Genomic DNA, 25,376 nt, shown 5'->3' with positions numbered 1-25,376 from the left:
TTCTAACTCCCTAACATTCTCCCCCAAGAGATGGGAGGCCCAATTCTTTGGGACTAGGGGTGCCGAGGTCTCTGGCTACTTCCTGCTGAACTGGGAGGGTGAGGGGTTATTGGGACTCCCCCTCTTGCTAGTCTCAGGCCTCAGAGTCCTCATAGCGGTGTCCATCTAAGGGTGAGTGATATTTTCCGTGGTCGGCTGTAGTTTTATATCCTTGTTGACCTGGCACTGCTTGTTGTAGCTTGTTGACCTGGTCAGAGACAAAACAGGTTAGACAATTGATAATACATGGAGCAATCATAAGCAGCATCAATATGGCATAACAAGGACTAGTAGCGGCATTCAGTTCAGTTCAGTTCAGTTCAGTTCAGTCGCTCAGTCGTGTCCGACTCTCCGCGACCCCATGAATCACAGCACACCAGGCCTCCCTGTCCATCACCAACTCCCGGAGTTCACTCAAACTCATGTCCACAGAGTCGGTGATGCCATCCAGCCATCTCATTCTCTGTCGTCCCCTTCTCCTCCCACCCCCAATCCTTCCCAGCATCAGACTCTTTTCCAGTGAGTCAACTCGTCTCATGAGATGGCCAAAGTATTGGAGTTTCAGCTTTAGCATCAGTCCTTCCAATGAACACCCAGGATTGATCTCCTCTAGAATGGACTGGTTGGATCTCCTTGCAGTCCAAGGGACTCTCAAGAGTCTTCTCCAACACCACAGTTCAAAAGCATCAATTCTTCAGTGATCAGCTTTCTTCACAGTCCAACTCTCACATCCATACATGACCACGGGAAAAACCATAGCCTTGACTAAACGGACCTTTGTTGGCAAAGTAATGTCTCTGCTTTTTAATATACTATCTAGGTTGGTCATAACTTTCCTTCCAAGGAGTAATCGTCTTCTAATTTCATGGCTGCAATCAGCATCTGCAGTGATTTTGGAGCCCAAAAAAATAAAGTCTGACACTGTTTCCACTGTTTTTCCATCTATTTCCCATGAAGTGATGGGACCAGATGCCATGATCTTCATTTTCTGAATGTTGAGCTTCAAGCCAACCTTTTCACTCTCCTCTTTCACTTTCATCAAGAGGCTTTTGAGTTCCTCTTCACTTTCTGCCATAAGGGTGGTGTCATCTGCATATCTGAGGTTATTGATATTTCTCCCAGCAATCTTGATTCCAGCTTGTGCTTCTTCCAGCCCAGCGTTCCTCATGATGTACTCCGCATAGAAGTTAAATAAGCAAGGTGACAATATACAGCCTTGAAGTACTCCTTTTCCTATTTGGAACCAGTCTTTTGTTCCATGTACAGTTCTGACTGTTGCTTCCTGACCTGCATACAGGTTTCTCAAGAGGCAGGTCAGGTGGTCTGGTATTCCCATGTCTCTCAGAATTTTCCAGTTTATTGTGATCCACACAGTCAAAGGCTTTGGCCAAAGCCAAAGCCAATGCCAAAACCAAAGACTACGCCAAAGTAGCGGCATTAGCCCATTTCAAATTCACATCGCCAGGATGGCTCAAGTCCTTCCTCGTTCAGGGATCAGAAGATTTATCTCCTGTCTGTTTTGGAGTACAATCTCTGCCAAGTTGTGTTGGCTCTTTAGAGTTATCCTGAGAAATTTTATCCCCAGAGACCAGATTTTGGGGTTGTTCATTAGAATGGCACTCATTTGTAGTTCTTAATAGGTAACTGAGATCTCCCAGGGGCTCACAGGTGTAGGTGTATTGAGTGTCCTCTTCTGTTTTCCTCCATGGCTTGACTCGTGAGTAGTGAATCCAGGAGTCATGTCCTGGTACCTTGACTGCTGTGGGGGTAGAAAATATTACAGGGTAGGGGCCCTTCCATGTGGGTTGGAGTTGAGCCTTTGGGGACCAATCCTTCCAGACTTTAATTAGGATTTGAGTCCCTGGAGCATATAGTGGTGACTCTTTAGAATCTTTTGGGTCCTGGTTCACACCCCACAAGCGTATATCCTGTTGGAATTGCCCAATGGCAATGGTATAAGACTGGAGGATCTGGATCTAGGAAGAGGTCATTGACATAAAAAAGGTCTCCCATATAGCATCTCATAAGGACTAATACCAACCTGTTCCTTAGGGGCAATTTGGGTGCGGAGGAGGGCTATTGATAAGGCCTCCTTCCATCCCAGGGAGGTCTCCTGGGTTATCTTTTTTTATCGCTGATTTTAAGAATTGGTTGGCTCTTTCTGCTTTTCCTGAAGATTGAGGCCTCCAGGTCCAATGGCGCTAATAAGTAATGCCCAATGCTTTAGAGACCACTTGGGTCACCTTAGAAGTAAATCATGTCCAATTGTCACTTTGTAATGACTTGCACAGACCAAATCTTGGAATGACTTCATGTAACAGTTTCTTTACCACCTCCTCAGCCTTCTCAGTCAGAGAAGGCAATGGCAAGCCACTCCAGTACTCTTGCCTAGAAAATCGCATGGATGGAGGAGCCTGGTGGGCTGTAGTCCATGGGGTCGCTACTAGTCGGACACAACTGAGCTACTTCACTTTCACTTTTCACTTTCACACATTGGAGAAGGAAATGGCAACCCACTCCAGTGTTCTTGCCTAGAGAATCCCAGGGACGGCAGAGCCTTGTGGGCTGCCATCTATGGGGTCGCACAGAGTCGGACACGACTGAAGCGACTTAGCAGCAGCAGCAGCAGCCTTCTCAGTCCGGGTGGGAAAACTTTCAATCCATCCTGTGAATGTATCTATCATGACTAATAGGTATTTATACCCTTGTGAAACTGGCATCTGGGTGAAGTCCATCTGCCAGTCCTCTCCTGGATAGGTTCCATGTCGTTGGATGGGCTGGGCCAGCTGGGGTCTTCGAGTTCCTTGGGGGTTGTTTAATTGGCAAGTGGGACAAGAGGAGACCACTTGTCTTATAGTTGTTTGGAAGCCTGTTCCTCTGAAGGACCTTTCTCGTAATTTTTGGAGGGCCTTTTCCCGTAAATGAGTGGTGGCATGTAAGGAGTTAACCAACTTCCATTGGAGGTTCCCAGGCAGAAAAAGGAGTCCCTCCTTTTGGAACCACCCTATGTGATCTTCTTGAAAGCCCTCACTCTTAGCTTTATGGTATGCAAAAAAATGCATCTTTGAGATCCAAAACTGTAAACCACTTGGCACTGGGTGGGATTTCTCCCAAGATTACATAGGGATTGGGTACTGTGGGATGGAGAGGGACTACAGCTTCATTTATGATCCAGAAATCTTGAACCATTCGCCAGGTTCCATCCTTTTTCTTTACTGAGAAGAGTAGGGTGTTACATGGTGAACTGAATTTATTTATTAAAGGCTGTAGTCCCTTCCGAGCCTCTCTTTTGAGGGGATATTGTTTCCGGCAGGGCTCTAGGGGCTGAAAAGCTTCCCATCACAATTAGTGAGTATATCTCTTCCCAATAAGGGAGTAGGACACTCAGGGACCACCAGAAACTGGTAAGAAAATATTTGTCCATCCCAGCAACAAAGAAGTGCTCGGATGAATCTTTTAGTAGTTGCTTTTCCTGTAGCACCCCAAATGGTATAGGTTTGGGGAGAGAAGGCTCTTGCAAGACAGAGTAGGTAGCCCCGTGTCAACCAGGAAATTCTCAGATCTACCTGCCACATCCAGTTGCACCCTTGGCTCCAGCCCCGTGATGGTTATCTGTGACAGGCAGGCTGGCTGAAGCGGGCCGCTTCAGTCCTCTTGAACCATCCTGAGGGAAGGCTTGGCACTTGACCTTGAGGCTCTTGGGTCCCAAGAGCAGAGTGTCGCCCAGTGTCCCAGTTGATGGCATTTGTGGCAAGCCATTCTAGGAGACTTGAGACGGTTTGGACACTCTTTGGCCCAATGCCCCGCCTGTCTATAGATTAGGCATTTGCTTCGTGCCTTGTCCTTGAAGGACTCAGGGTTTGCCATAGGGCTTCCCTGGAGGGCGGCCAGCATCTAGGCATGCCTTGTCTCTTTCCTTCTCTCCCTCTCCTGGGCCTTGGCCTCCTTTTCTTTTGTCTGTTATAAAAGGCATTGGCGGCTGTCTTGACCACCTCATCTAAAGAGGAAGCAGGGTCCTGCTGCTGTAGCTGTTGTAACTTAATTCTGATATCTGATGCACACTGGGACAGGAATTTGTCCTTTAAAATCACCTGTCCCTCGTAAAAGTCTAAGTCCAGATTGGTAAACTTTTGGAGGGCCTCTTTTAGCCTTTCCAGAAAGGCAATGGGGTTCTCGTTGGGCTCCTGCGTTATTGCTGAGACCAGGTCATAGCTGATTACTTTTCGTTGGGCTTTTTTCAGTCCTGCCTTCACACAGATTAGAAAATGATCTCTTTCCCAGATGTGCTCAGGGTCATTATAACTCCAATTAGGATCAGAGGAGGGGACTGTAGTTTCCCCTACTGGGTATCAGTCACTTGACATGTGAAGCCCTGTTGCATAACTTTGGGCTTCCTTTAAGACCCTAGTATGTCCAGGGTCAGATAAAGTTTGACTAAATATGACCATGATGTCCTTCCTCATCAAGTCAAAGGCCAAGGTAATATGTTGGAACGTATCTATATATTTGCCTGGGTCATCTGTATAGCTTCCCAGGTCTTGTTTGATCTGTCTTAGTTCTAAGAGGGAGAAGGGCTTATGGACCCGGGTTGGTCCGAATTCTCCTCCAGTTTCAACTAAGGGACAAAGCCGAGCTGGCTTTTGTGGAGGGGGTGCTCCCGGATATAGGGGCATGTTTGGATACAAGGAAGGAGCACCAGGCAACTCAGGAGCTGTGGAAGGCTCTAGTCTCTTTGGGGGTATGGGAGGTGAGCCTTTACAGGGGGGTTCCTTTTTTGCCTAGTAAGCTCACTTTTAGGGTGTACAAGAATCCCATACTTAAGACAGAGTTCCTTCAAATCCCTTAGTTGGAAGAAAATTTGGACATAGGGGATCTCTGTCCATTTCCCTTGTCTTTTGCAGAATAATTCTAGTTGCAGGATGGTATTGTAATTTAAACTCCCATCCTGAGGCCAGTGTTCCTCATCTCCCAGTGGATATTGTGGCCACGCAGTGGCACAAAAGAATTTTAGGCGACTCCTCCTCAGAGTTGGGCTTCCCTGGTGGCTCAGAGGTTAAAGCCTCTGCCTCCAATGCGGGAGACCCGGGTTCGATCCCTGCGTCGGGAACATCCCCTGGAGAAGGAAACGGTAACCCACTCCAGTATTCTTGCCTGGAGAATCCCATGGACGGAGAAGCCTGGTAGGCTACAGTCCACGAGGTTGCAAAGAGTCGGACACGTGGATCAAACAGCTTCCAGTTATCAAGGATGCATCTCAAGGGTGTCTGCTGGGAAGTGGATTGGTTATTTCCCATCTGAAAGACAGTCATGACAGGGTGGAAAAGAAAAGAAGAAAACTAATAGGCCTCCTTCAATTTTCATGGGTGGACTTCCCTAGGGGTGAGTCTTTCTGAAGCTTATCTTCCCCAGAACTGTTGCAACCTGAGAACCAGGCGTCCCCGGGTCAGGGTGCAGATCCCCAGGCAGGATGAGGCATGACAGCCTCCTAGAGATCGAATCCCCAGGCAGGTCGAGGCGTGACGACCTCCTGGGACCCCTGAGACAGGCAGATCCCCAAGCAGGTTGAGGTGTGACATCCTTTCGAGGACCAGATCCTTAGGCAGGTCAAGGCGTGATGACCTGCTGGGACCCCCGGACTGGAGTTGGGCGTCCCCAAGATCTCCAGCGTGACCAGTGCTGGGTAGGATTAAGGGGGTGTAACTCATTGCTAGTTTGTTCACCGCAGATGGGAATAGATATCACGATGTAAAACAATCCAAACCTGTGCCCTGAGACTGGGAAACAGTGAAGCCTTGTCCTCTTACTCTAAGGGATTGTAAGTCACGGATTTCTTCCTCTAGTCCTCCTTAAGAGCAGGTTAGGATGTCTCCCCTGGTAAGCACTTCATTGTCATAGACTCACTTTAGGTAATAACAGAAGTAGTGACAAAGGAGTATGTTATCTGACCCTATTAGGGGCATTAAAGTATTTTAATAATAGGCTGGGTGGAGCAGCGTTGCCTACAAGGGGGCAGGGTCCTGATTGTAGGAGTTAGTAATTGGCTTAAGAACAAATTTGTTTAGAGGCAACAGAACAGATAGTCCATAAACATGGAGTGGAGATTTGATCCAAGGGTATGTTTGTAACTTTAGGAGAAGGGTGGTAAGGGTTTGGGCCCAAACGGTCTGCAGGGCTAACTCCCAAAGTGGCAAACATTATCCCCGGAAGCCCAGTTGCCTTTGAAGGGATGCCAACTGATGGACTTCTAGCAGGCATTGTATGCCTGTCGCCCACCCTAGCAGGTTCACTGAGAGATGCTGGTGTTGCACATGTTGCAGGAAACATGGAAGATGAAGGGCTGAATATCTAGAGGAGTCGGATATTATACAGTATTTCCCTCCCAAGGCCAGCTGTTTTCTGGTTGTCCCTCCAGAACATTGTAGAGGCAACATTGTGGGCCAGGATGGGGCTCAGGAAAGGATCATGAAACAAGAGGGAAGGGGCAGAGCACAACCTTTGAAAGAATGACACAGCACAAGGGCATAACGTAAACCGATTAAAATCAGTTGGGTCCAGGATGATGAGTCAAATTCAAGTAAACCTTAGTCCCCAGTATGTAAGCCAACAGACACACCCAGAGGGGCAGGACAGCTCCAAGGCACTGTCAAAAGATGGAGGAGTAGGTGGTTCCCCAGTGGCTGGGATGATCCTCCCACTCATTAGCATATGAATTCACCCCACTCGCAAAACCTAGCCAGGCCGCATTCCATGGCGCCAGACCTTGCCTTCAGCCATGGCCCCAGCCCGTGCCCTCGGCCATGGCCCACACCCTGAAGCATGGCTTCTCTCTGAATCCTAACAAATCCACCTCTTACTTTTTGGCCGGGCTCGAGTCCCGGGAGAGGGCTGAAGGACAGGAGGAAAAAGCAGTGGGAAAACGTGCCAAGGAATCCCCTTCATAGCCTGCCAGAAAATCTGCTAAATACCTTGCATGTGCTCACAGTTTTCATTGGCCTGATCTTGGCACAGAGAAGAGTAAGGACAGAAGAACCTCCACCGGCTTGGGTAACAGCTACTGGGGCTCAGCAGATAGTGCCTTTGGGACATACCGAAGAGTAGCCTCTCCAGTGTCCCTCAATCGCGCCCACTGCCGCCCGCCTGTTCCCAGGGGTTCAAGGAAATGAGAGATTGTAAAGGGATTAAGATTTTGTTAGGCATGTCCCTCCAGCCATAGGAGCGAGGACCTCCTACCTTAACTGGAGGTCTTCTGGAATCTGAGGCTGAGCCACGTGAGCGTTCTGCTGTTTTCGCTGTCCGGGTCTCCAGCACGATGGGCCTCTTGTCAGTTCCCTTGCGCTGGGTTTTCTTCGCCTTCTACTTCAACCACGGGAGTTTTCGCCGAGTTGGGCTCCTGCTGTGCTTGGCTTCTTCCGAGCAGAGGTTGTTTCAGCAAGGTTAAGTCCGAGTCACGGCACCACAGAAGTCAGGCGAGTGTACGCTTCTCGGTTCTTGTCTCGTCACGACAATTATTTGGGGCGACGGACATTAAAGCCCTTGGCGCATCACAGCTCTCGGGTCTTGAACAAACTGTGTCATAGCTCTTAGACAAATCACTGTTACAGATCTATTTTATTTTGAAGATAGCAGGAGAATCCATCCTCGAAGAAGAGAGGAGAGTGGAGGAGCGCGGCAGTGCGCGCGGGGGTGGGCGGGGGTGGGGGGGTAGAGAGAGAGAAAGAGCGCACGCGCGCGGGGGAGAGAGAGCAAGCGCTCGGCTCCTCCTTCTACATGTTTTCTTCCCCCTGGGCCTGCCCTATGCAATTGGGCTCAGCCAGGAGTGCTGTTCTACCTGCAGTCCTCACTCCGGTCCTCGGACCTTTCTTTGACCTTCCTTTGTTCTATTTTCGTAGGCTTTTCCCTTCCTTGTCTTTTAGCCACCACCATTTTGGACTCCTTTCCCCTATTCTAACTACCTAACACAACCAACGAAGCAACCTGGAGTCGACTTTCCTCCTTTACCTGCACTCTTGGAGGAACTGGAGCTTTGGGTACCTTTGATGCCAGCAGTGGATCTGCCTCCTTAGGGAGTAAAGACAAATTTAGGCAGGTCTCTCCTGGTTCTCAGATCTCCCATATTGGGGCCTGGTTGACATACACTGGGGAATACCCACCCAGTGGAAAGGAACTTGATGGGGCTCATTTGAAAGATACCAAGGAACACTCACCCAGTTGAAAGATACTGGGGGTAGGCCTGGTTAAAAGATATCAGGGGAATACCTACCCAGTTGAAAGATACTGGGCAGGGGTGGGGAGGCTGGTTTAAAGATACCAAGAGAATACCCATCCAGAGGAATGGTACTGGGTGGGGCCTGGTTCAATGATACCAGGGGAATACCCACACAGTGGAAAGGTACTGGGGAGAAGGGGAGAATTTGTCCAGATAGAAGTGAAGAGTGAATTTTATCCATGACAAATACACCTTAAAATGGGAAAGAGAGTCTCTCAAACACAGAAACCAGGGGCATCAGAAAGCAGCCTCTAACACTCCTGCCAGGGTTGTGTACAAACAAAGTTTATACCAGCAAGTACCTACTTAATTGGGGAAATTATGCTAAAGGAGCTCTCAACCTAAAGTGTCCAGACTAGGAGTTCTTTTGATATTCCAAAATATCAACTGTGTGCACAGTTTAAAAAAAAAATCCAGTCATAAGATGAAACAGACTAAGTGGAATGCTTATTGTAGTATTTAGAAGATTCTAAAAGAGGAAACGGCAGAGTAACTTCTTTGCAAGAAACCAACAAGACATTGCTTGAAACTCTATCAGAACTAAAAAAGGCCGCTAGCACTGACTGCCACGTCACAGGAGTAGTGGGACCGGGAAGTCACATTTGGGGCATTTATGATATTTGCCTTTTGACTTCTGGGTAATTCTTTGCCATCTTCTTGGGGTATTTTTGCCATTTGGTTTTTGATTTCTGAGCATCACTTTGCCATCTTTTGGGGACAGTCTTGCTATTTGGCTTTTGATTTCTGGGCATCGCTTTGCCATTTGTTTGATTTGGAGTGTGACTTCCAGCTGGTGAAGTTCTGGTTTGGTTTGGTTTGGTTACTTTGGTTTGAGTGTGCAGACATCTGGTACAAACTGCTTGAGCTCAAATGGCAAGTGCTTCCTCTAAGGTTCTACACCCGACCTGGGAACCCACTGGGAAAACTTTTAAGTGACTAGTCAACCTATAGCTCTGATCCAATGACAAAGAAAAATGGCCGAAAAACATTACATACTTCTCAAGGTCAGGAAGCAGTAAGGGAGTCTCTGATGGTCTGAGCTCACCTCGAGGATCAACTGGCAGTCATGTCCTCTCAGTGGCCTTTTCCAGCACCCATTATGATCAGCTCTTTCATCTCCCTTAGTCCCCTCTTCCACAAAGTTCACCGAGTATGTTATTGAGCCCAAGCTCGTTCTGCTCATATCACAACAGGCCAAGTATCCAAGAGACAAGGTGTTGACGCAAGGAATACGGCGTTTGAAAGCCAGCTGACCAAGAAGATGGCAAACTAATGTCTCAAAATAGCCATCTTACTGGGTCTGCATGCAGGTTCTTCTATAGGATAAAGAGAGGGGAAGAATTGAGGAAGTAAAGACCATTATCTTGCAAACATCTCCTGGAATGGCCAACCTCAAGGAGGGGATGGTTGATCTCTTCAGGCAGAGGGGCAGGGTTCCTTGAGTCAGATCATTATGTATGATTGTAATAACCTGGGTGTTCATTGGAAGGACAGATGCTAAAGCTGAAACTGCAATACTTTGGCCACCTCATGGGACGAGTTGACTCACTGGAAAAGACTCTGATGCTGGGAAAGGTTGGGGGCGGGAGGAGAAGGGGACGACAGAGAATGAGATGGCTGGATGGCATCACCGCCTCGATGGACATGAGTTTGAGTGAACTCCAGGAGTTGGTGATGGACAGGGAGGCCTGGCGTGCTGTGACTCATGGGGTTGTGGAGAGTCGGACACGACTGAGCGACTGAACTGTACTGAACTGAATAACCAAAGCAGTGAAAAACAAAGGGAGAATCAAAGAAAGAGATCCATCACAGAGTCAGGTTTGGCTCATGCCTGCAACAAGGGTTCAGCAAGGGATTTCCCTAGCAAGGAGCTGGCTTGTCAAATGGCTATCTGGTTGCATGGAGGAAGGTAGCTCAGCAACAACACAGGCACACGTGAGAGGAAACATAGCTTAAGATAATGGTTCCCAAAATAAGTAACAATTTTTTCCGCCCAGAGCCCCACTGAGATAAGATGGGCTCCAGGTTAGGCATTTACAACTAGCCTCCTGTTTACATTTCCTGAAGTGGAAGGCAGGCGGGCTCCAGGGAGACACTTATAACTGGCCTCCTGTTTGCACTGAGATATATAAATAACAATTGGAACAGGGTAAATAGCTCTGTCTCCTGTGGACACTTTAAGGTAACAGTTTTGGCAGGGACAGAGAGGGGCTCAACCCTATTTGAATAAACATCAAGGCATCACATATTTCCCATCCTTGAGGCAAGAGAGACACTGCACAGGCGTGGAAAGGCTTCTCAGGGTTCAAAGGGCAGGGGACACCAGGCCATAATAAGTCAAGTCAGTTCCCACCCCGCTCCCCCAAAAGCTATCATGTTGTATATAGGGTATGGCTTTGAGGCAAATCAATCATAATTCATCTGTCCACATGTACTCTGCCTTTCTAATAAACACTTTACTTTCGGCTCTACCTTCCATGTCTTTGGGGGAATTGTTTCTTTTCAAGGCAGACAAAGACTGGGGCCCAAACTCCAGCCATGGGCCCTCCTAGTCTGGAGGTTAGAACGTGGAGCTCTCACCATCACAGCTATGGCTCATCCCCAGTCAGAGAACTAAGGTCTTACTTCAAGCTACTGGTCATTCCTCTGTGTGCCTGAAGTCACCATGATCCGGACCACTGTTGTATTGAGTCCCTGAGGCTGGGGATCATTCAGGGCATTGACTTGTGTCCTCATGTGCTTAATAAAGACACTATATTCATAGACTCACCATCCTGCTTGGATAATGGTCCAGGCGCCTCCTTGGGAAGCAGTAGTGATGTCCAAGTCTGTCTCATTTTGGAGGACAGCTTTTCTTATTTAAGGCTTTCTGGGTCAACTGAGTAGGTGCTTCTATGTGTGCTATAACAGCTTCCAGGCCAGTAGAGGGTATAAAGACAGCGGCCAAATGATTGTACCAGTGGAGAAGAGAACACGTCTGCCTGGGAGATGGCAGACGGGGGAGGGAGGTTGGGAACTTTTGTGACAGTGGGGTGGGTCCTCCCCTCTACCCAGAGTGCAGCAGCCCAACCATCTAGGTGAAAGTCACATCCAAAGAATTTTGTCACACATCCACTGATCCTATTTAGGACTACCCAATAAACACGTGGGTGACATGACCAGTCAGTGCCAGACCAGTTGCTGCCCTTCACTATGTATAACAGAAGACCTGCACAGTTCCAAAGATATCCTCCCTGTATTCCTGGTACAATTGGTTTGGGTCCATTGAGAGCATTTTTTCTGTTTCCAGCATAGGGGTGCCTGGGTGTTCAAATATCCATAACACAGAATAAGGCACGTGACTCCGTCATAGAGCTGGGCATAGTCACAGGTGCTCTGATGGTCGTATTTTCTTACTTATCTGACTGCACCGGGTCTTAGCTGATATGTGAGATCTTCAGTCTTTGTTGTGGTATGTAGGGTCTTTAGTTGTGGCATGTGAGCTCAAGTTTCCCGACCAGGGATCAAACCCAGCCCCCCTCCATTGGGAGCATGGAGTCTTAGCCACTGGACTACCAGGAAAGTCCTGATGGTGGTATTTTTAGGACCCTTCTGGTCAGCAGTTTGCTGAACTGCCTTTGTTTACTGGTAGAAGAAAAACACTCCTGTCCCTTGTTACTGATGGTCTGTGCCCCAGGCCAAGCTTCTGGGTCAATATTGATAATATCAAATGAATTAAGAGCATTCATCTTAGTTTGTTTTTTGTAATGGCATGTACTGCTCTAGTGCCTTCACTCATTCGTTCTTGCACAGGAGTGTTGGTACCCAGCATGGCAATCCCAGTGAAGTAGAGGGGCAACTGCCCACACACCCAACCGTTGGATTGATTCCTCTGCTGGGCATATGGGTGGGCTCACCATTGGAAGTTATTTCCACCAGGTCCCCATTTTATGACTGGACACCATAGGAGCAGCAGAAGTTTAAAGTCAAGAAGACAGATTATTTGGGAGTTCCCTGGTGGCCCAGTGGTTAAGACTCCACACTTCTAATATAGGAGGGCGCAGGTTTAATCCCCAGTCAGGGAACTAAAATCCCACAGGCTGAGTGACACAGCCAAAAAACAGAGAAACAAAACAGATTATTTATTAGGACTTTGCATGGGGAAGTCTTTTTTTCTAAAAGAATTACATTTGTGACCTGATCCTTAGATATTTGATGTAGCTGCAGCTTTAGGAACTTGACCTGGTTGTACAAATCATACATGTTGGCTGGGAGAGGCACACAGTCAGGTGTGAGGAGACGGACTAGGGGCAGAATGTGCCAGATCAGGATCCGTATCTCCTCCTTCCTCTCAATGGTGCTTGTTCCAAGGCAGGGACAGGGTGTTTCCATGGACACAGCTTGTATTTAATAGCAGGACAACGGGATCCCAGTGGAGATTACGTAACCCCACTTCACATAGAGATGCGAAGCAACTCACACATGCTGTTGGGATTTGTTGTTGTTGTTCAGTGGCTCAGTCATTTCTGACTCTTTGCCATCCCATGAACTTCAGCATGCCAGATTCCCTGTCCTTCACTGTCTCTCAGAGCTCACATCCATTGAACCACTGATGCTATCCAACCATCTCGTCTTCTGTCATCCCCTTCTCCTCCTGCCCTCAATCTTTCTCAGGGTCTTTTCTGATGAGTTGGGTCTTTTCTGATGAGTTGACTCTTTGAATCAAGCAGCCAAAGAATTGGAGTTGCAGTTTCAGCATCAGTCCTTCCAATGAATATTCAGGACTGATTTCCTTTAGGACTGACTGATTTGATCTCCTTGCTGTCCAAGGGACCCTCAAGAGTCTTCTCCAGCACCACAGTGGGATGTCCCATTGCAAAGTCCAGTAGATCACGGGGCTGGGTAATCTCAGCAGCACAGCTTGGTCATCCATGGTGAGAGTCAGGGCTGTAGCAGTCTCTCCTTACTTCCATACCTTTACAGTGTTAGGTGTCTCATCAGGGTTTCCCAGTCTGACACATGGGGCAACAGACCCTATCGGTCGATCATTTAAATGTATTAAAGTCTGGGAGGGACTTCCCTAGTGGTCTAGCGGCTAAGACTCCATGCTCCCAATGCAGGGGGTTCGAGTTCGATCCCTGGCCGAGGAACTACCTGGCGCAGCCAAATAAATAAATTAAAATAAAAATAATAATAATAACAGAAATGAAGCCTAGGATAGTACAAGGTGGTTTCACCTGTTAGTTGTTTAATATGCTGTCTTAAAAGTCCATCCTTCCTTTCCACCAAGCTTGCTGCCTGTGGCTTCTCAGAGAAAGGGAACCTCTGTTCCATGTCATGTGTTTTTGCCCAATCTTGCACAATATGGCCTTTAAAATGTAACCCCCGGTCACTGTCTATTTGAAGAGGGTATTTCTTTACTCTTTCTCTAATCCTCTAATGGTGGCAGCCTGGTTTGGGCAGCCACAAGGGAGAGCTTGGGTTAGCCTAGAGGCTGTGTCCACATCAACCAAGATGTTTGGAACCCTCACTTGGAGGGAGGGGGCCAATGTAATCAGTTTGGCATGCCAGTCCCTCACTGGGAACTCCAGTGAATGGTCCCAGATTCCGCTGGCCACTGCCTGGGGAGGGTGGGGGGGTGGGGGGAGTTATTTAGAACACGCAGGACATGCTGTTACGGTCGGTATTAACCAAGTCACTGTATTTCAAGGTAATACAGCATCCTTGGCAATACGTCAGCCCATTCAGGCACTATGGTGGCTGCTCTTCCTATGCGTCCAAGCCGCTGAGACGGGTCCACTACTGAGGGGTCCACTAGGGCTCATCCTGGGCCAGGACATCAGCTCTCCAATTGCCAGTGGTTGTCAGTGCCTAATAGAGCCAGGGGCATGGAAAACAGTGAGAAATGCCACAGGCTCTTGGAAGCAAACCCAAACGTCTTTCCAAATGTCCTCGCCCCACAAGGGCTTATTCACGATCACCCACCGCTTGGCTTCCCATTGTCCAAGCCACAGTGCTAATCTCGTCAGAACAGCCCAACTGTCAGTGCAGTTCAGTTCAGTTCAGCTGGTCCAGTCGTGTCCGACTGCGACCGCCCGGACTGCAGCAGGCCAGGCTTCCCTGCCTGAGGTTAGCAAACAGCCTGGGCTCCTGAGTACTGCAGATTGTCTGCCATCCACACGGTGGCAGTGTTGGACTAAATAGCCACTGCAATCCCTGCCGCCGTAGCCGGACAAAACAGACCCCTACATATGGCCGGCATATATACCTAGGAATATGCTAAGTATATATTCCTATACGGAGCATATAGGGGCTACCACAGGAATAGAGGCGGGGGTATTTATTCAGAGGATCTACATACTCTACAAAGCCTGGTAGGACCCCCATTTCCAGGGATGGTGGGCTGGCTGACAGGGTGGTTTTCTGCTGCACAAAGCTATGTCACTCTCAGTCACCATGGGAGTCAGCCATGGCAGAAGTGGGTGGATGAAACATATTCTCAACACACCCCTTGAGAGTAAGTTAAACCATGATATGTGGTTTTTCATGAGAGACTCTACTAGGAGGAGGGTGATGTACACTGCCAGGAGCTATTGCTTTCTGGAGATGTATTGGGTTTTCGCCCCCTTCCAGATCTTGAACCAAAATCCTAGGGGTATCTCTCTTGCTGTCTCTCCCAGGGTGCACAGCCCACACTTTTTCAGAGTCACAGATACATCTAACTCAAATGGCAGCCCTGCTTAGGAGATGCCCAGAGCTTTAATCTGCTTCACCAGCATTTTTGCCTTTTTCAAAGGCAGCTTGTTGCTCTAATTCAATCCCCATATGCCCTCTTTTTATTTTAAAGCGGCTATAAAGGATGGAGGCATTATTATATAGGATGAATAAACAAGGTCTTACTGCACCGCACAAGGAAATATATTCACTAACCTGTGATAAATCATAATGTTCAAGAATATGAAAAAAGAATATATATATGTGTATAACTGAGTCACTTTGCTGTACAGCAGAAATTAACACACTGAGGACTTCCCTGGTGGTACAGTGGGTAAGAATCCATTTGCCAATGCAGGAGACACGGGTTCAATCCCTGATGTGGGAAGATTCCACATGCCGTGGAGCACACACATCACAAGTACTGGGCCTGTGCTCAAGAGCCTGCAAGCTGCAACTACTGGGCCTGCGTGCTGCAACCACTGAAGCCCACACACCTAGAGCCTCTGCTCCCCAGCAAGAGAAGCCACCGCAATGAGAAGCCTGAGCATCACAGTGTAGAGTAGCCCTCGCTCGCTGCAACTAGAGAAAGCCTGCACAAAGCAACAAAGATCCAGTACAATCAAAGATAAATAAAATTATATAAAAACAGAAATTAACATATTGTGCACTCATCTCACACTCTAGTAAAGTCATGCTCAAAATTCTCCAAGCCAGGCTTCAGCAATACGTGAACCATGAACTTCCAGATGTTCGAGCTGGTTTTAGAAAAGGCAGAGGAAACAGAGATCAAATTGTCAACATCCTCTGGATCATCAAAAAAGCAAGAGAGTTCCAGAAAGACATCTATTTCCTCTTCATTGACTATGCCAAAGCCTTTGACTGTGTGGATCACAATAAACTGTGGAAAATTCTGAAAGAGATGGGAATACCAAACCACCTGACCTGCCTCTTGAGAAACCTGTATGCAGGTCAGGAAGCAACAGTTAGAACTGGACATGGAACAAAAGACTGGTTCCAAATAGGAAAAGGAGTACGTCAAGGCTGTATATTGTCACCCTGCTTATTTAACTTATATGCAGAGTACATCATGAGGAACGCTGGGCTGGAAGAAGCACAAGCTGGAATCAAGATTGCCAGGAGAAATATCAATAACCTCAAATATGCAGATGACACCACCCTTATGGCAGAAAGTGAAGAGGAACTAAAGAGCCTCTTGATGATGAAGAGAGAATTCATAGGGCCTGGACTCGATCTTAGGCCTGTTCATGCTGATCATGTTCGGCCACCTCTCCAATGGACTCTGAACTCTGTGCTTAGTGCCTATGGAAACTACAATAGAAAGATAAGACCCCCTCTAGACAGGGGAATCTTGAAGATCACATCCAGGTTACTCATCACCTAAGAGAAAACATACTCTAATCACCCCTGCCTCCGGACAGGTCATAAACTCTTTCCTTGTCTATCGGAATGTAATCACAAGCTTATTGATTATTAACTGTTTGAACACCTAACACATGAATGATGGGGTTATTGTGATTGTATTTACCCTTCCTTTGTTCTATGTAAGTCTCAAGGAAATTGGGCTGCTGGGTTCAATGTACACATAGGGTATAAAAGATTTTCACAAATGATTGTCGGGGTCCTTGGCTAAGAGGAGACTCTGCCTTGGGCCTGCCAGTGTAATAAACTGCACTCCACTATCTGCATTGTCCTTCTGAGTGAGTTTGTTTCCTGGAACGAGTGGCTACAACAATGAAAGTGAAAGAGGAGAGTGAAAAAGTTGGTTGAAAGCTCAACATTCAGGAAACTAAGATCATGGCATGTGGTCCCATCACTTCATGGGAAATAGATGGAGAAATAGTGGAAACAGTGTCAGACTTTATTTTTGGGGGCTCCAAAATTACTGTGGATGCTGATTGCAGCCATGAAATTAAAAGACACTTACTCCTTGGGAGGAAAGTTATGACCAACCTAGATAGTATATTAAAGAGCAGAGACATTACTTTGCCAACAAAAGTTCATGTAGTCAAAGCTATGGTTTTTCCCGTGGTCATGTATGGATGTGAGAGTTGGACTGTGAAGAAAGCTGATCGCCAAAGAATTGATGCTTTTGAACTGTGGTGCTGGAGAAGACTCTTGAGAGTCCCTTGGACTGCAAGGAGATCCAACCAGTCCATTAATAAGGGAGATCAGTCCTGGGTGTTCGTTGGAAGGACTGATGCTAAAGCTGAAACTCCAATACTTTGGCCACCTCATGCGCAGAGTTGACTCATTGGAAAAGACTCTGATGCTGGGAGGGATTGGGGGCAGGGAGGAGAAGGGGACGACAGAGAATGAGATGGCTGGATGGCATCACCGACTCGATGGACATGAGTTGAGTGAATTCCGGGAGTTGGTGATGGACAGGGAGGCCTGGCGTGCTGTGATTCATGGGGTCGCAAAGAATTGGACATGACTGAGCGACTGAACTGAACTGAAATCAACTATATTTCAATTAAAAAAAATCTTCAAAAGAATGGAGGCATTGCACCAGGTGGGGAGTAAACCTCCAAAACCTGAAAGCTTGCACTGCTTTCACATAATTAGGGGTTGGACAGGCTTGCCCCTTAACAATCATGGCTCCATGTGCCCCTCACCCAACCAAACAACTCCCAGATGGTGACGGGACTAGGGTTTTCCTGTGGGTTCACCCACATTGTTGTTTCCCTCACAGATGTTCCAGTAAAATCTGCAGAGTGCCCTGCAGCACAGGCAAGTCTTTACAAAACAACATTATTAGCATATTATCAATGTAATGGGCTCACTTTAGTGATGCGGGGAAGGAGAATAGGAACTGGTCTGAGGCTCCCATCCTATGACATAGGTGAGGGGTGCAGGTAGTCTTGGGGAAGTGCCTGAAAGCCCCCCTGTTGCCCCTCCCACATGGAGACAAATTGATCCTGTGACTCAGTGGCCAGGGGGAGATTGAAAAAAAGCATTTGCTAAGTCCAGCATAGCATGGTATACTCCTAGGACTGCAGCCAAGGTATCTAAGACGGTGGCAATTTGGGGCACAATTGCACGGGTGGGGGACACTACCTTGCTCAGTTCTCAGTAGCCCAGGGTCACTCGCCATGAGCCATCTGGCTTTTTCACCTGCCACACCAGTCTGTTGGAAACACTCTGGGTAGAGTGTACCCGCTCAGGGCAGTTTGGGGATAGTTTCTCCTATTTCATTATGTCTGCCAAGCAATTTACATCATTGGACAGTTACCAGTCTTTGAGGAAGTAGGTAGACTTACTGGTTTCTAGTTGGCGTTTCCCCTCAGCATTGCTTTGATTACTCTAGCCCCAAGGTGGAATTCACAGGTAGGGGTATGTAGACTTTGAACATATAGGATGTCAATCCCCAATATGTTCTCTGGTATTGGAGAGATAAAAACCTTGTATCCTCAGCAAGGAGACACCCAATTTATATTGTCAAAGGGACTTTCCTAACCAAAGACATTGCCCTCTGTAAATATCAAGGGTATCAAGGGTACCAAGGGTGGGGCTGAAAACTTCTGAGTGTGGCTATGTTCGCTAAGTTGTGTCCAATTCTTTGCAACCCCATGGACTGCAAAACTCCAGGCTTCCCTGTCCTTCACTGTCTCCCAGAGTTTGCTCAGATTCATGTCCACTGAGTCAGTGATATCATCCAACCACCTCATCCTCTGTCTCCCCTTCTCCTCTGGCCTTCAGTCTTTCCCAGCATCAGGGTCTTTTCCAATGAGTCAGCTCTTCAAATCAGGTGGCCAAAAGTAATGGAGTTTCAGCTTCAGCATCGGTCCTTCCAGTAAATATTCAGGGTTGATATCCTTTAGGATTAACTGGTTTGATCTCCTTGCAGTCCAGGGGATTCTCAAGAGTCTTCTCCAAAACCACAATTTGAAAGCATCAATTCTTCGGCTTTCAGCCTTCTTTATGGTCCAACTCTTACATCCATAAATGACCACTGGAAAAACCTAGCTTGGACTATACGGACCTTTCGGTATAGGTCATCACTTGGCAAAGTGATATCTCTGCTTTTTAATACACTGTCTAGGTTAAACTCTTCAGGAACCTACAGGTGTCCATAGTTGCTTTAGGAAGATCTTGTAATTCATAGAGAACGATGGCTTGTAGTTCAGTCTTAGTCCAGGGAACAGAAAAAAACCTGTGGGTTGTTTGGATCCTCAGAAGACTTTGCTTTAAAGGGGCAGATTCTTTTTCCTTTTCCTTTTTTTTAAAGGGGTGGATTCTGATGGTGGGGAGTGGGAGGGGGATAGATTTAAGGGGAAAGGGAAGCTTAGTGACAGAATTAGGATGGGGAAGCAATGGGTATAGAAAGAAAGTGAAAGTCACTCAGTCATGTCCAGCTCTTTGCGACCCCATGTAATATACAGTCCATGGAATTCTTGAGGCCAGAATACTGGAGTGGGTAGCCTATGCTTTCTTCACGGGATCTTCCCAACCCAGGAATCAAAACCAGATCTCCCACATTGCAGGCGGATTTTTCAACCAGCTGAGCCACCAGGGAAGCCCAAAAATAGGAAGAATGGGTGTAGAGAAGACAGAAATAGTTTCAAGGGAAAAAAAGGAAGATGGCACCAGAGGCGGGGCCTGAGCACAAGATGGCGACTGGGCATCTGGAACCAAAGAAAATGAGGGAGGGGGAAGAGCATCTTCAGTTTTTCTTTTTAATTATTTGTTTGCCTCCACTAATTTAAAAATTGTATATTGCACAGAAGCTGTTTTAGACTCCTGATAACATTTGGAAGCCTCAAAAATACCAATGAAAATAGGCATCCTATTCAGGTTGGACAGTTTTACAGCCTTGGCTGTCCAATTTACTTTCGAGAAAATAAGTCTGAGGAATTCAAAAGTTTCCCATAATGGCCACCAGTGTTCTGAATTACTTTTCGTTAAGTCAGTCTATTTAGTTAGAAATGAGCATGAAGAGGGACTGTGGTTTTTAAACATACAGCTGACTAGGGAGGGGGTCCCTGAAGGAGGGTGGGGGCACCCTTAAAACATTTAGATGACTGGAATCCCATTTCTTAGAGTTTTTTCTCTAGAACAAAAGGAAAAATTCCTAAACAGCACAGTTTCAAAGGAACAGCCAGGTTCCAAAAGGAATTAGACTGAGAACTACTATAGTTCCAGGAGAAAAAAGTCAAGCCAAATGAGTACTCACAGAAAAGACAAAGCCTTAAACAGAAAAGATGAAGCCTTCAAAAAAAAAAAAAAAAAACTCAAATAAAGCCTGGAAACCCTGGAAACTTTCAAAATGAAAAAGGCCAGAGTTTGAATCCAGGAGAAAACTTGCCCTCAATGGTTGGCAGGAAGCAGGGAGCTCAGTGGGCTCTGTGGGTACCAGCGCCTGTTTGCTCACCAGCCACAGAGTTATCAGGAGTCTCCTCTGGACTCCACTTCTCAGACAAGTAATAACTGACCTAAAACAATAAAGCAGCCAGTGATTTTACCGACAAACTGGGCTTATTTGGGAACAGCAAAGAACTGCAACTGGGGACATGCAATCTATGGAGGACCACAGGCAAGTCTGGAGAACATAGGAGAGAAACGTTCTTTCCTGGAGAAGGGGGAGTTGGGAAGGGCTGTTATAAATGAAGAATCCATTGGAGGAAGCTGGGCTTTCAAAGTGAAGTGGTTTATCATTGGCTGAGTTGTGACAGTCTCTGATTGGCTGGACTGTTGCCAGGCAAGGAGAAAGCCTTCCTTCCTCCTGTTGAGTAGCAAAGTAGTAATCTTCTTCCCGTTGGAGATGCAGAGGTACCATCTCTTTCTGTTGCAGAATTGACACTGAGAGGGTAAGGCATGAGAGTGTGTCTTTCTAGCCTCCACAGTTCAGTTCAGTTCAGTCGCTCAGTCGTGTCCGACTCTCCACGACCCCATGAATCACAGCACGCCAGGCCTCCCTGTCCATCACCAACTCCCGGAGTTCACTCAAACTCATGTCCATCGTGTCAGTGATGCCATCCAGCCATCTCATTCTCTGCCGTCCCCATCTCCTCCTACCCCCAATCCCTCCTAGCATCAGACTCTTTTTCAGTGAGTCAACTCGTCGTATGAGGTGGCCAAAGTATTGGAGTTTCAGCTTTAGCATAAGTCCTTCCAATGAACACCCAGGATTGATCTCTTTTAGAATGGACTGGTTGGATTTCCTTGCAGTCCAAGGGATTCTCAAGAGTCTTCTCCAGCACCACAGTTCAAATGCATCAATTCTTCGGCGATCAGCTTTCTTCACAGTCCAACTCTCACATCCATACATGACCACGGGAAAAACCATAGCCTTGACTAGACGGACCTTTGTTGGCAAAGTAATGTCTCTGCTTTTTAATATGCTATCTAGGCTGGTCATAACTTTCCTTCCAAGGAGCAAGCGTCTTTTAATTTCATGACTGCAATCAGCATCCGAAGTGATTTTGGAGCCCCAAAAAATAAAGTCTGACACTGTTTCCACTGTTTCTCCATCTATTTCCCATGAAGTGATGGGACCAGATGCCATGATCTTCGTTTTCTGAATGTTGAGCTTCAATCCAACCTTTTTACTCTCCTCTTTCACTTTCATCAAAAGGCCTTTGAGTTCCTCTTCACTTTCTGCAATAAGGGTGGTGTCATATGCATATCTGAGGTTATTGATATTTCTCCCGGCAATCTTGATTCCAGCTTGTGCTTCTTCCAGCCCAGCGTTCCTCATGATGTACTCTGCATATAAGTTAAATAAGCAGGGTGACAATATACAACCTTGACGTACTCCTTTTCCTATTTGGAACCAGTCTGTTGTTCCATGTCCAGTTCTAACTGTTGCTTTCTGACCTGCATACAGGTTTCTCAAGAGGCAGGTCAGGTGATCTGGGATTCCCATCTCTTTCAGAATGTTCCACAGTTTATTGTGATCCACACAGTCAAAGGCTTTGGCATAGTCAATGAAGCAGAAATAGATGTTTTTCTGGAACTCTCTTGCTTTCTCCATGATCCAGCATATGTTGGCAATTTGATCTCTGGTTCCTCTGCCTTTTCTAAAACCTGCTTGAACATCTGGAAGTTCACAATTCACATATTGCTGAAGCCTAGCTTGGAGAATTTTGAGCATGACTTTACTAGCATGTGAGATGAGTGCAATTGTGCCGTAGTTTGAGCATTCTTTGGCATTGCCTTTCTTTGGGATTGGAATGAAGACTGACCTTTTCCATTCCTGTGGCCATTGCTGAGTTTTCCAAATTTGCTGGCATATTGAGTGCAGCAGCACTTTCACAGCATCATCTTTCAGGATTTGAAATAGCTCAATTGGAATTCCATCACCTCCACTAGCTTTGTTTGTCATGATGCTAAGGCCCACTTGACTTCACATTCCAAGATGTCTGGTTCCAGGTGAGTGATCACACCATCGTGGTTATCTTCATCGTGAAGATCTTTTTTGTACAGTTCTTCTGTGTATTCTTGCCACCTCTTCTTAATATCTTCTGCTTCTGTTAGGTCCATACCATTTCTGTCCTTTATCGAGCCCATCTTTGCATGAAATGTTCCCTTGATATCTTTAATTTTCTTGAAAAGATCTCTTGTTTTTCCTATTCTGTTGTTTTCCTCTATTTCTTTGCATTGATCGCTGAGGAAGGCTTTCCTATCTCTCCTTGCTATTCTTTGGAACTCTGCATTCAGATGTCCACTGTAAATAAGGTTCTATTCATCAGTTTTCTCAGCTGCTGTATCAGTAAACTCAGCAGGCATGTGTGGTCTCATCGTAAACACTTCATAAACTGGGGGCTGCCCCACTGACTGGGTTTGTTGTTGCTGTGCTTTTGCTTTCCTTGGTCTTAGAGGTCCAAAAGCACAGGGCGCTTCATCTGTTTCACTGTCAATCACCAAAACAGCCTCCCCTTCACACTCCCTGCTTTCTCAGGGGTCCCACCTTGGCTTTGTCACAAGTGCTCCAACCTTAATCTGAGGCAGCTTACACACCCCTAGCTTTGCAAAACAGCACACTCAATTCTCAGTTCTCCAACTGAGCATCCTGTTCTCTACCACCTTGTCCATTAGCCCCAAGGTAGCAGAGTGGTGGACAACCTCACATCCATCTCTAACCTCATCTCTTCCTCCAACTTCTGACTCAAGTTTCAGCATCTAGTTGGGCCTCAGTGGCCAACCCCCAGGGGCAGCCATTCATCTCCCTTCTTTTGGTTCCTCAAACATATTACACCAGATGGTGTTTTCAGGACATCTCTGTATTCACAAAGAGGTCCATAAGCATCTAACATACGGGCCACTCCTCCCCACCAAGAGGTAAACAGCCAATCTGGAATTTCCTGGAAGATGCCTCTTTCCTAAGGCCCATTTCTTCAGTCTCCTGGCTGGCTTGCCAACTGTTGTTTTCTAACCTCTGGAATTCCTCGAGTGAAATCTGAAACCAGTCCTTGAAGATGGAGGGTTAGGAGAGATGGGAGGAAGAGGTAGACCATTCCAGATGGATAGGTGGCAGGCTTGATAAGCAAGGGAACTTACATATGAACTTATCAGGGGTGGCTGCAGAGATGTAATCTAATCTAATCTCTGCAGCCACCCACCAGAATCTTACAGTGTATGTGTGTGAGTGTGTTCAGTTACTCACTTGTGACCGGCTCTTTGTGACCCCATGGACTGCAGCCCACCAGGTTCCTCTGTCCATGGATTTTATACAGAGGCCTTAATGGGGTATAGTCAAATATATCATCCAAAGGGTCTCAAAAATTCATTACTCTCTCAAGGTTGTGTCTAGAAGTGACTTGAAGTAAGAAAAGCAGGCAGAGGCTTCCCTGGTGGCACTGTGGGTGGGAATCCTCTTACTAATGCTGGGGACATGGTTTCGATCCCTGGTCTGGGAAGATCCCCCATGCCCCAGAGCAAGTAAACCTCTGCGCCGCAACTGCTGAACCCTCGCTCTAGGGCCCACCTGCCGCAACTACTGAGGCCCACGTGCCTAGAACCTGTGCTCTGCAAGAAGAGGAGCTACCTCAAGGAGAAGCCTGTGTAGGGCCCCCTTGCCACAACTAGAGAAAAGCCCACACTAAGCAACAAAGACCCAGTGCAGCAAACAATAATCAATGTTTTAAAAAAGAAGAAGTGTGCAGGATATACATTCTAAGGATAAAGGAAGGGACGTGGAGCCTCCAATTGCCCTGGTCCAGCTCGCAGGCCAACCTGTGGTCACATCCTTTCAGTGACCCCTTGCAACAAGAAACGTGGTTTCAACACCCACACTCAGCCCTGGGCCAGAGAAAAGGGTCCCGATTTAACTGTGGACTCAGGAAAATGTCCACAGTGGGCGGAGGACACTCTGGAGTTGGTGTGCCTTCTAGAAGAGGGGTGACCTGATGGAAGAGGGAACCAGGGAAGGAGCTGGAAAGAGCAGGAGGGAAAGCAGGAACGACTGTGACACGCTCAGAAGGACAAGAATCCTCTCAGAGGCAGGCAACAGATTAAATTCTGGATTCCTATCTAGAGAAAGCAAGAGCCAAGCAGACACACATCCTGTGGGACCCAGTGACCCCATTTCTGGGAACTGAATCAAAGGAGAGAATTAACTGAATCCAAAACTTATCATCAAACGATGGCAAAGGTGAACTCTCACAGGGTAGTCAGAAGGCACCGGACACTGAACTAAACACTTTAAAAATATATATTTTACTTGTCTTAGTCATGGCACGAGGGCTCACGAGTCATGGTGCGTGGGTTTAGTTGCTCCCACATATGTGGGACTTTAGTTCCCTGACCAGGGATCGAACTCACGTCCCTTGCATTGCAAGGTGAATACATAACTACCAGGGAAGCCCCTGAGCTAAACAGTTTTGATATATTGATTTATTTCATTCTCATAATGACTTGGGATGGAGTTGATATCACAGCCATTCTATAAGAAAGCACAATCTCAGCAAGATGAAGTAGCTGGTCCAGAGCCAAGACAGAATTTAAGGTCAGGTCTGACTACTAAGGGCTTCCCTCATGGCTCAGTGGCAAAGAAGCTGCCTGCCAATGCAGGAGACGGGGATTCGATCCCTGGGTCTGAAAGATCCCCTGGAGAAGTAAATGGCAACCCACTCCAGTATTTTTGCCTGGGAAATTCCATGGACAGAGGAACCTGGCCAGCTATAGTCCGTGGGGTCACAAAAGAGTCAGACACTGAGGGAGGAAACAGAACAGACTCTGTCTTGAAAGTGAGACTCCGTCTTGGGCCGGACTGTGGACCTTGAGCTATATGCGCAGTATCTATGGAAATGAAATCCCAACTGGAAAACCAGGCCCCCGGAATGAAGAGCCCCAGGGCTCATACCTAGACTCTCCACGCCTAAAAGAATAATCTAATTATCTGTGTAACCGAATA

The sequence above is a fragment of the Moschus berezovskii genome, chromosome 8 (assembly GCF_049115385.1).
Source record: "Moschus berezovskii isolate FMDL1 chromosome 8, NW_MosBer_1.0, whole genome shotgun sequence".
Classification (NCBI taxonomy): Eukaryota; Metazoa; Chordata; class Mammalia; order Artiodactyla; family Moschidae; genus Moschus; species Moschus berezovskii.
This window is presented reverse-complemented; position numbering follows the sequence as displayed.